The sequence below is a fragment of the Mytilus galloprovincialis genome, chromosome 3 (genome assembly GCF_965363235.1).
Source record: "Mytilus galloprovincialis chromosome 3, xbMytGall1.hap1.1, whole genome shotgun sequence".
Taxonomy (NCBI): domain Eukaryota; kingdom Metazoa; phylum Mollusca; class Bivalvia; order Mytilida; family Mytilidae; genus Mytilus; species Mytilus galloprovincialis.
In genome coordinates, this window is record NC_134840.1 from 21,047,802 (window position 1) to 21,059,646 (window position 11,845).

General features: G+C 30.5%; 1 long non-coding RNA gene across 1 annotated transcript; it reads left to right on the forward strand.

Annotated features, from left to right (window-relative positions):
• Positions 1-4,703: 4,703 nt before the first annotated feature.
• On the forward strand, positions 4,704-11,480 carry LOC143066350 (uncharacterized). The gene is made up of 4 exons (XR_012975569.1): positions 4,704-5,933; positions 9,558-9,626; positions 10,317-10,406; positions 11,242-11,480. It is a non-coding gene; the product is annotated as an uncharacterized LOC143066350 (long non-coding RNA).
• The last annotated feature ends 365 nt before the right edge of the window (positions 11,481-11,845 follow it).

Sequence of the window (11,845 nt, forward strand, 5' to 3'; positions counted from 1 at the left end):
TTGTAAAGCTCCCCGATACTAGTATTTTAAATTTGTGACAAGGTTTTGTTAGCATACTGTTTGAACAACCCATTTGAAAAAATAAATTCAATAGTAAGACGCATGCAAGAGGGGGGAAGAGTTGATTTAGAAATAATGAGCCATGTTATTTCCGAATAAGTGGCGTTTAAGTTAAGAACCTTTTCTTTTCTTTCCCAAAGTACATTCTTTTCATAGTGGTCCAAATGTTTTTCGTTCATAACAATACATGGAGTTTCAAAACCTACCTCATGACAAAGCATGTATTGTTTACATTTTGAAGGCAGTGATTTTACTAAATTTCATTGCAAATTTAATGAAATCTACATTTATTTTGCAAGTACATGTATTAGAAAATAAAAAAAAATAACATTTTATAAATTTTTGGTGTCCGACGCGTTTTTTCTGGATTTACATTCACCAGGAACGCTTTAACGTAATGTTTTGAACGCAACGGATTTAAAAAAAACAAGTTGCTGCGTTACTTATATACAAAATGTTAAAGGGGCACTACCTACGAGATATATAAAAAATCTAACATATTATTTGTTTTGCTCAGTCATTAGTGAAATGCAAATAGTGAAATAAGAATTCGCTTTAAACAGCCAGTATGGTTCAATTTTGTCAAAATAAGCTAAAAATCATTGATTATGAATTATTCACTTGCAAGTGAATAATTCGACCTCATTGAATCCGTTTTCATGTGAACTTCAATTTAACCCTATAGCTTGAGATGGATAACACGTGAATTGTATGGGTATAGTTATTTAAAGGAAAAGAATGTCAACATTGAAAGTGAAACAAAGGTAAATCATTTGATTGACTGATTGGATCCACAAAAAATCATTCTTAAACCGGTAAAAATGACGATAAACATTTATTTTTCATCTATAATACATGGATAATATGAAATTAAATAGACCTAGAAAAATCCAACAACACGAGATTGTTTAATTTTTTTTATATCTATATGGTCATCGGATGACTTTAGAGGTCAACTCGATAATTAATTAGATGGCATCTAGACTAAAATACACACGAAACGAAGCTACGTATGTTCATGTCTGTGCCCTGCAAATTGTTTATTTTAGACTTTTAATGATATTATAAATCAAATATGAGACTTTGATTAAAATCGGTGAACATGCATTTGACAGCTTTAAGGAGAGGTGCGTTTATCACGTTAATGAACTGAATCTACCCACCGTCGACAGAATATTATTAGGTAGACGTGTCCATTAGGTTTAGTAAAACAATTCAATGTGTTGCTTAAACCTATTGCGCAAAACAAATAAATAATATATAGTTGCTTGATAAACGAATCACCAAATTCAGAAGTAGAAATTCATATGTCTCAGGAAATCTGTGTTATAAGTACTTTAAATCGTTTAGCATTTAATGTCCTTTAGCAGTATTTCCCCGCACCTTGGCAATCGATCCAGTGGGGTTAGAATACTACATTAGTGACTTTGTTTTTATTAAATGCTTTCAAAACATCAATTTGTCAACGCAAATAAACGAAAATTGAGAACACATTACGAATGAGGGTCATTGTTTTAATGTACGTTTTGTATTTATGCTTCCATTCACCATTTAATGACATTTATTGATCAAAACATTAGAAAATAAGCTTTTTATCGAGATGCTGATATCTATTTGTGCATGGCGTTTAATTTTACCACATCATTCTATATTTTCAACTTCAGTTTTACTGGTGCTTGATTTGGCTTTTAATGCCTTAAATGAGATACGTTATTTCAAGTGTTAGGAATTGATTATAAACAACTCTTAACAAAATCAATATAAAATATTTATGCGAATGATAAGCGTTAGGAATATTTTTTTTTCAAGTCATATTCCATATTTTAAATATATATAATACAAATAATGTCCTAATATTAAAAAGAAGCAAATTGGAATATTCTTTTGTTATAGTACCTGTATGTTTGCCCATTTATATGAAAGGATTTATATAAGAAAATCTAGTATTAAAAAAGTTTGAAGACACTTCAACAAAACAAAAGTTCAAGTAGCACAACCAATGGTTGATGTATCCAGTACGAAATTGTTGATTAATCTTAGAGTCTTAAATTATCAACAGAGTATTAATTCAAAACACGTTACAAATCATGTTCATTACCGAAATTGGTAGCTCACAAAATAAAAAAAATAAACACAAACGAAAGTTTAACAATACACACCAAATGAAATAGAAAAGAAAAAGAGAATTACAATACTACTAGTCACGTTCACTCGCAGCACAAGTATGAATCTGTACTTTTACTTCGAAAGTTAGTCAAAGAATGTGTGAAAATGTTTAGATTACAAAACCAGTCAGTCATTGTTTAAAAAGGTAGATGTCTTTAAGACAATGTGTTTATTGTGAAGGTTTTGCTTGGAGATTTTGCATCCTAATATTTGTATTCAATTGTCGTGTATAAAGTAAAATAACAAACATTCAGAACGCGACTGAAAAATCAAATCGGAAAGTCCCATCTCAAATTGCATTATCAAAAGCTCAAGCGAATGGGAAACAATTGTCATATTCCTGACTTGGTACAGGCATTTCCTTGTGTAGAAAATAATTAAGCCTATGTTAATAGCTAACTAAACATTTCACTTGTATGACATTCGCATATAATGCAATTATATATTGACAACAATGTCTGAACAAAACAAAACATACATAATAGGTACACATATAAAAAGGTACATAAGTCAATAGTTATTATAGGTACCAGGCTTATAATTTGATACGTCAGTCGCACGTTTCGTTATAAAACTCATATGTGAGGCTCATGTCAAAATAGTTAGAAAATCAAACAAGTATAATCTTGAAGAGCATTGAGGACCCTTTTTTTAAATTGTGCCAAATATGGTTGCACAGCTACTTGCATAGGTACTATTTCTGTACCAAACAGCCGTAGTACTGGAAATCGTCTTTTAATATTCAGTCCTATTTTGTTACTTTTGAATTATTGTTGTTTTTAGGTACCTGTATTTTAAAGTACTTGATTTGTACTTTAAATTTAAGTATTACAGTGTTTTGGTTACAACGTTACATTTTCAGCATTTTGAAAGTTTGTCTAATTCATTATGTTATGATTATCAACAAATGGAATATTGTGAACACTGTTGCTATTATTTCCGTATCAAATTTTGTAGTAATATTTAGTACAAATCAAGTACTGTAAAATACAGGTACCTTAATAATACATTTTTTCAAAGTCAAGAAATAGTACTAAATATTAAGAGTAAATTTCCAGTACTACATATTTTTAGTACAGAAGTAGTACCTATGCAAAAGTAGCAGTGTAAGGTAAACTTCGGCTGTAATAAGAAAATACTTAATATTTCTTATAATTCATACGTTTGCAAAGGGAATTTGATAAGTTACAACATTAGGATCATATCTGCTATCAACCGTGAAACAGATATTCTAAATCGTTAAATTAACTCGTGATGTTGATCTATAAAATCTCGTCATTTTTAGTTTTTGGCAATGATCTCGTGTGTTTGGGTAAACCATGAATGAATTTGAATGTTGAACGCGGTACCAATTTTCTATATGCTCGTATGAATTCAACAAAGTCACGAAATCAAATATCTACGAAAAACAGTTTTCCTCAATCCACAAAAATTATTATCCAAGATTTTTTTTTGAATTCACAGTTTCAAAAGTACACACACTAAGTACATGGGTCTATTATTTTCAAGAAAACCAAAAGTCATTAATTTTCAGTTTCAATACATGAAAAGAGCTGATTACCATAATTTATATAGCCAATTTTGAAGAAAAGAATGCACCAAATACGCACATGTATGTTGAAGTAGAGATATAAGTGCAGTGGAATAAAGTTTGATATAGAACAGAATAAAGTTTGATATAGAACGGTTTTGACGTTTTAATTCGACGACAATGCTATTCCAATTTCATCATACCAATAATCCAAGGAGGGGGGGATCTACATCATCACGCAAGGGTGTCGGCGATAAAAATTGGACCACCATCATGTCGCTTCAAGGTAAGAATTTTACTTATGCTAGTTATATGAGGTTTTTGATTATACAAAATAGTCCACCAAAGACTAAATAAAGTAGGAAAATAAATGAGCCATCACTCAATATTATTGGTAATCTCAATTTTGCAAACTCTTCGATACTAGTTTTGGGAATTAGGTCAAACATGCAGAATATCGGCAAAATTTTTCATTACAACATTTTGATTATCAAGAACCGCCTACTTTATCAACAAATGAACATGTCCGAATTCTTTATTGTACTCGGGAAAATAGTTGTTACTCACAAATATCCGTCATTATAGTCGAAAAAAGTCTTATTTTTTTTTAAAAATGGAAAAAGGATGTCGGAAACACATCGAATATCGAAGGATGCCCCCTCCCCTTGTAATCGATTCAGCTGCTATAAAGATGAACATAAAATTCCTTGTACAATGTTTACATTATTCTACACAATTTCGACGTCTCTATTAAGAATAAAAACTCATCTTAAATGTCAATTTTAAAGGATGTGATGATAACTCAGAAAACCGACATATATTGTAAAGACTTTATTTCTATAACCAAAATGATTTTTAGACATAATTATACTAATCATTGATACCAGATTTTGTTTTACGACAGACGTGCAATCAAATCATTATAGGAATTAAAACAGTTCTAATGTTGACTTTTTGCTATTCATTATTGGATAGTTTATTAAGGTAAATAATTCCCTTTTTTTATTGGAGATTAATTGTTTTTACAATTTTCGAAGATTATTTCATGGCCATTGTTTTCACGAGAGCACATAGGAAGAAGTTAAAATGAGTTAAACGTAATTGCTATATTACACATTTTTTTTTAAAGAAGTGAGGATTTATACTGTAGGACTGTGTACATAATATTTCCTTCACGATGAATGATATAACCAGAATAAAGCCTCTACACGATCCTAGTGTGCAATCTACAGGTATGGACGGAACAAAGAAAGAAATTGAAGAAGAAAGGGCAAGTGATGCATTCAAACCATTAATTCGATTTTTAGAAATTTTTGGATCTTATTCACAACGTCAGAAAAGGGGTAGAAAATATGCATTTACAATTCACTTTACATACTGTATACTGGTACAGGTATTAATTTTTGTTTTGTCCGCCAGATATTTAACAGTTTTTAGGAATGACTCAAGACAGTTGTACAAGACGATTGGTCTGATCGCATACCTTTATTATTATGCCAACGTTACGGTTTTCTCTTTCATATATTTCTATTCAAACTGTAAGTATTTGCAAACTTTTCTATCCACACTTAACAAATATAATGTGGACTATGGAGTAAGTTTTAATATTTCACATAAAAGAAAGGTGATCCGGAGAATTCTTTTGATCATTTGTGGGCTTTTACTGATTTATGCACTCATTTTCATTTGGAGCGTGCTCTACCTTGAATTGAAAGGTTTGCTTGTGACTTCAAATTTTACACCGTTCGATCAATCAAATGGAATAACGTTTTACATTGTTACAGTAGCCTTTGGTGTGTTAGGAATTCTCCATAATGGGATTGCGATATCAAACACTGTACTTTTACTTTTAAACACTAGCTTACTAAAACAAGAATTTAAGAACGTGACACGACGGATTCGTGATATTATCAATGTCCAGCAACTTGACGATCTAGAAAGCTTACGACTTCAACATGAATGTATAGTAGAACTAGTTAAAGTTGGGAACCTCATGTTTAGACATATCGGTGGAATGACGTATGTGTATGGAATACCAATGGTATGTCTCACTCTATATGGTGCAACCATGCGCAGTCTTGATACTGTTGATATTTGTGCTTTGGCTGGTGTTATGATGGTTGTAGTCATTGTTATGTTTGTCATCACTTTCATGGGAGCTTATATGTGTCAGGCGGTAAGCATATTGTTGCATAAGAAATTCGTTCTACCTATAAGGTCACCATAACCTCTAACATACTGAACCGCATCTCCAAGTGGAAAATAATCAGATCTGAAAACCTAAAATAGCAAACACTATGAAGATACAATCTTAAATTTATATCTAGCAAAAATCCCTTTTACTTAGTATGTATATAGTATAACAATATTCATTCATTTTATAAAATACCTGTGTTTTCAAAGTTGGAATTTCAAATATTGTGTGATCCAAAGTGTATTTGGATTGATTTTTTAGTATAACGGGTAAGACTGAAAGAACATACATACAATGTGAGATTGTTTAGGTCCAGAATATAAAGAATCAAAATGAACAAATTTAAGTAAACTATGCGGTATGGGCTTTGCTCATTGTTGAAGGCCGTACGGTGACCTATAGTTGTTAATGTCTGTGTCATTTTGGTCTTTTGTGGATAGTTGTCTCATTGGCAATCATACCACATCTTCTTTTTTATATTAAGAATCTTATCCCAACATACATATAAACGAACTATATGATTACAACTGCCATATTCCTGATTTGGTACAGGACATTTTGAAAAAAAAATGGTGAGTTGAACCTAGTTTTATGGCTAGTTAAAACTCCCGATTATATGGCAATGTTAAAAATACCGCTAAAATGACAACATCATGTTACATGTTTACAGTAATACATAAATGAATAATACATAAGTGCACTTCAACATGTAAACCGCAGAATAACAACAAAGACCTTAAATTAATCTACTATAGAACACAAATACAGCACAATAGAATAATGAACTGTGTCTTACTTTCTACAAAGAATAATTGTATTTATTCTGGATTTTTAAGGGTACAGGTACCTAAATGGATAATCTCGCGGAATTTTACGGAATTTATATACAACTATAGCACGAGGAATTGCGCATGAACATCGAAACAGTTCTTTATATATATATAATTCGTCTAAACATCAGCCCAACAAATTTGGATTTGTAAATTTGCTTTCGCAATTTTTTGTTCTTCCATCACTAGGATTCGAACTCATAATACTGAGATATCGTGGCTTCGAATCGACTTGTACTATGCTCGACGCGCTAGACCACCTAGGCTCTACAATAATAAATAAATAAATTAAATAAATAATCTTTATTTCAAGAGGATGATCCCATTAGTTAAAACTAATCTTCCTGAGAATACTCAAAATAATAATAATAACATATTTATAAGTACATATAGTATCATAATGATATATTATACACAATATACAATTGTATCTAAATAATAATGAAAAAGCATATTAATTTGCACAATTGATGAAATATTTGTAACATTCTGTTTTAAAAGATACAAGTGTATTACTTACTCATTTTTATTTTATTTGGTTAACTGTTCCATATTTGAGAACCTGAATATGTAAATGTTTTCTTTAAAAAAAATGTTTTTGGTTTTGGAAGATTTAATAGTTTTTCATCAGCTGAACGTAAGTTATGATTTTGATATATAAAACAAATACCAGAGGGCCTAGAATAGAGCCTTGTGGTACACCAGTTGTTATGCATTTAGTATTAGACATGACGTTATTGACCTTAACTTGTTGGCTTCGTTCAAACAAGTATGACTTAAACCAGTCTAGTGCTTTCGGTGGCCGGGTATTACCTTTCCTCGTCAGTTTTTAATCTAGCGTCGTAACACAGTACATGATATATAAGGCATGAAGATGGAAGTGTTACAGATCAGCAGAATTATCTATTGTAAATGATACTACAAATTAATGTAAGATGCAGCCACACAAATAATTATATTATAAGTACGTGTAAACCATTTCGACTCTACAACAGATTTATATATATAACGTTTATTTTCTCTGAGATATATAAAAAAAATATTCGAAAAAGATTTGTCCAAATGTATAGAATAAGCCACCGAATTATATTTTGGAGTATGAATAGTTGAATACAGCGTGGAAAAAGTGCAGTAAAGGCAAAAATATTCGTGACGTCATCGCTACAAATGTTTTTTTCTGATGTTTTTATATTTTACAAGGAGACTTGACTGATTTTCCAGCAACACAAACTCGTTTACCCCTTATGATTTTCATATTAATAAAACGTAAATTTTAGTGGCAATTACTTTAAAAAATAATAATAGAAGGACACGTTTTTGAGAAAAGGTAACTGCAACTATTTTTTTCAATTTCCCCAATCTTTAATAGTAACGTGCATCCTTTAGGTTTGCACTCATCCCTAACGAATGTTTTATTTGCTGTATATCGGAAAATTTGAAAGTAACTTCAATAAGTTCTCAATGTTCATATACCATGTATAAAGTTCCAATAACTCAAATTGTGTGCAAAATTTCACAAAAATCCATGAGATTTCCCATTCGCTTACCTGTTACCTTAAATGTATTTCTGTTTTCGCAACAAAAAGTGATGTATAAATATAATATTCTATTATATGAGTATTGACTTTCCCACTTCTATAAGTGAACGATGAAGTGATGAAAACTTCATTCATGTTAAACAAATATTTTTAGAAGTGTCATCTTATGATAGGATTTTAACAAAAAATTATTATGTAGGAATATTTTACTATTCTAGATTGTTCCTTGGTATCAAATATGAGGTATACAGTTTTTTTATGAGAAAAAAAACAAAAAATGTTGGATAATATATGAAAAGGAAGATGTCGTATAATTGACAATGAGACAACTCTTCACAAAAGACCAAATGAAAAAAAAAGAAATAAACAGCTATAGGTCAGCATACTGCCTTAAACAATTAACAAAGCCAATCCCGCTTAGTCAGCAATAAAAGGCCCCGAAATCACAAATGTAAAACAATTCAAACGACGGCTTTACATTGTAAAAAGAGAGAAGGATTACTTGTAAAACAAACTCGGGTCATGTTTGACTCAAACGTAAAGGATTTGGTCTAGCTGAAGAAGGTACAAAATTATTATGTCTAAAGCTGTGCTGCTGAAGATAATACTACACGCACTTGCGTCCGTGTAGATAAAGTGACATGCGCATTGCAATGGCCGGACAAATATTCATGCCACTATTCGTCCGGCTAGCCGGACAAAAAGTCACTCCGAGCTAAAATATGTGAAATCTTTTGTTCATTTCTGAAACTGTCCACTAACATTTTAATACGTTTTTTGATTGAGTTAAGTCTGCCAATTGATATTTTATCGTATGTTTTTCTTTGTTGTGATGTTATGCTATTGTTTCAGAAAAAGGGAGAAGGTTTGGATCCATTAAAACGTTTAATCCCGCTGCAAATGTTTGCACCTGTCCTAAGTCAGGAATCTGATGTACAGTAGTTGTCGTTTGTTTATGTAATATATACGTGTTTCTCGTTTTGTTTATATAGATTAGACCGTTGGTTTTCCCGTTTGAATGGTTTTACACTAGTAATTTTGGGGCCCTTTATAGCTTGTTGTTCGGTGTGAGCTAAGGCTCCGTGTTGAAGGCCGTACTTTAACCTATAATGGTTTACTTTTTAAATTGTTATTTGTATGGAGAGTTGTCTCATTGGCACTCACACCACATCTTCCTATATCTAAGCCTACAACAATACATTATCTGTCTACAAAATTGATTTCAATTAACGTTTTAGGCACACGAGCCATTGGATGACCTATATCAAATAAATATGTCCAAACAATCTCCACAGATCATCAGTCAGGTAAGTTTTTGTTTCTACAAATAGTTTAAATGTATGTTTGAACTTTGATTCCAGTATGTATGTATATAAATAAAGTAATGAATAGTGAATACAAAGTTATAATAAAAAGTATATTATTGGTTTCTGATCTATTAAGGATATCTATATCCTAATTGACGTATGTTTCAGTTATGAATATCAAGTCAGTAACATTAATAACCAAACAACACAGAGTTATGGACAACGTGAAAAAAGTAAATAGAAAGAGCATATAAGTTTTATACATATTTCCCCTGCGTTCATTTGTGTTAATTAAACCTTTTCATAACAATTGTTAAATTAATTGGTATTTTTAATTTGTTGTTTGATATTTAAATTATCACTATTTACCTTTTAAATTCTTTCATCTCGGTTTCCCCTCGCAGTTACGCTGTGAGGTGACCCAATTATGACGAGATATGTCATTGTTAAGGTCGCTGCATCCAAAAAAATATTAAAATAATAATATTGGATGACTAAATTTATTAGCAGTACATGTTTAATGTTTCTTCTACGATAAACGAGTTTCATTCACAAGAAAATTCACGTATGGTTCTTGTATGATAAAATCTAGCAATTCAGTTATTTTAAACCTATATCTAACATTTTAAGATTTAGAGTATTATATGACTATAGTTTAAACGGTAATTTGTTGTCTATATTCATCCACAGATTCAAATATTCATATCCAGACTAACAGGTACAAACATAGGTATTAATGTGTATGGCTTATTTGTAATCGACCATTCAACAATACTTATGGTAAGTAACTGAGTATTGAACATAATTCCTCTCCTATAAAAATGAAAAAAAAAAAAACATTACCTATAGAGCTATGCAAAGCAGACTATAAACTTAATGGTATGGTGACAATGACAACGCCGATTCTAGTAACTCCTTCTTCTAATACCAGCATATTGTTAATCTGCAATCAAATAATTCTGCAGTTTCATATGAAGGCAAAATATATATTATAAAGGTTTTAAGGATTAATAATAGAGAATATGTTAAAATATTTGAAGAATTCTTATGGTAATCGAGATAAAAACAGACTAAAATTTAATTTCAAATTCTTGATTTCATCATATCCTTCCCCGATAGGACATCACTGACGTCTTACTATTTCTCATATTATTGGGATTGAAACTCGTAACTCTACTTCAAGCTTGGTTTGAATTCAATTTTCGACAAAAAAAAAATCTGATTCTCAATTTTAAATATACATGCTGTTTAATTTACCGTTTTGGATATTCAAGAAGGTAAAATTGAGTCTAAAATTGAGATTCGGGGTTTTCCTCCAACAGAATGCTTAAGACACATACAAACATAGAGCTAACTATGTTTTGACTTACTTGAACATTGAATAAGTTCAAGTTCAAAAAGTTTTCTTGTCCGGATTTGACTACACGTTTTAGATTTTTCGGTTTGATCAGCTCTTAAAAAATAATTTTCAAAAAAGAATTAATTGCATTTTTTCCTTAACAATATTATGGATATTTGAAATGTTTATTGTAATAACATGTCTAGTAGATAGTACAAATAAAAAGTATACATTTAAGTTATTCACTCTTATAAATGTATTCTTGTTTTATTTCAGGTGTTTGGGACAATAGTTTCGTATGCTGTAATTGTCGTTCAATTTTCTCTAACCCCAAGCTGTCAAACTGTCTCTATAAATTCAACATATGATTCATAATTCAATTTAACTTAAAAGCATATGTTTTTAGTTTCAAGTTTATTATGTTTGTTTTAATTTCAATGAAAGATGAGTATGATTGATTTCTTATCATTGTCAATGGAAATGTTGTACTTAATATTACAGTATTTTGATATAAAGAAGAAATTGTATTCAGTAAACTTTAAAATTAAATATGTAATTAACAGTTATCAAATGTACAAGGATTATTTAATACGCCAGACGCGCGTTTCTTCTACATGAATGAATGCAATTCAATGATCTTTATTCTCATAAACCAAATACATATTTAGAATACATACAATCTAACTCTCTTCATCTTGTAACAGTATTAAAACATTTGACTTTTTTACTCTTTACACTAGTATTCCACATTCCAAACTAAAAGACAAATTGAAAGAGTTGGTATTGCTTTGCTTCGTAAAAAAGAATGGCCAACGTAGATACAAGTATCTTGTTTTAGGGAGAAATAAATCCTACATTGTAAAGGATCACTCTGATTTCA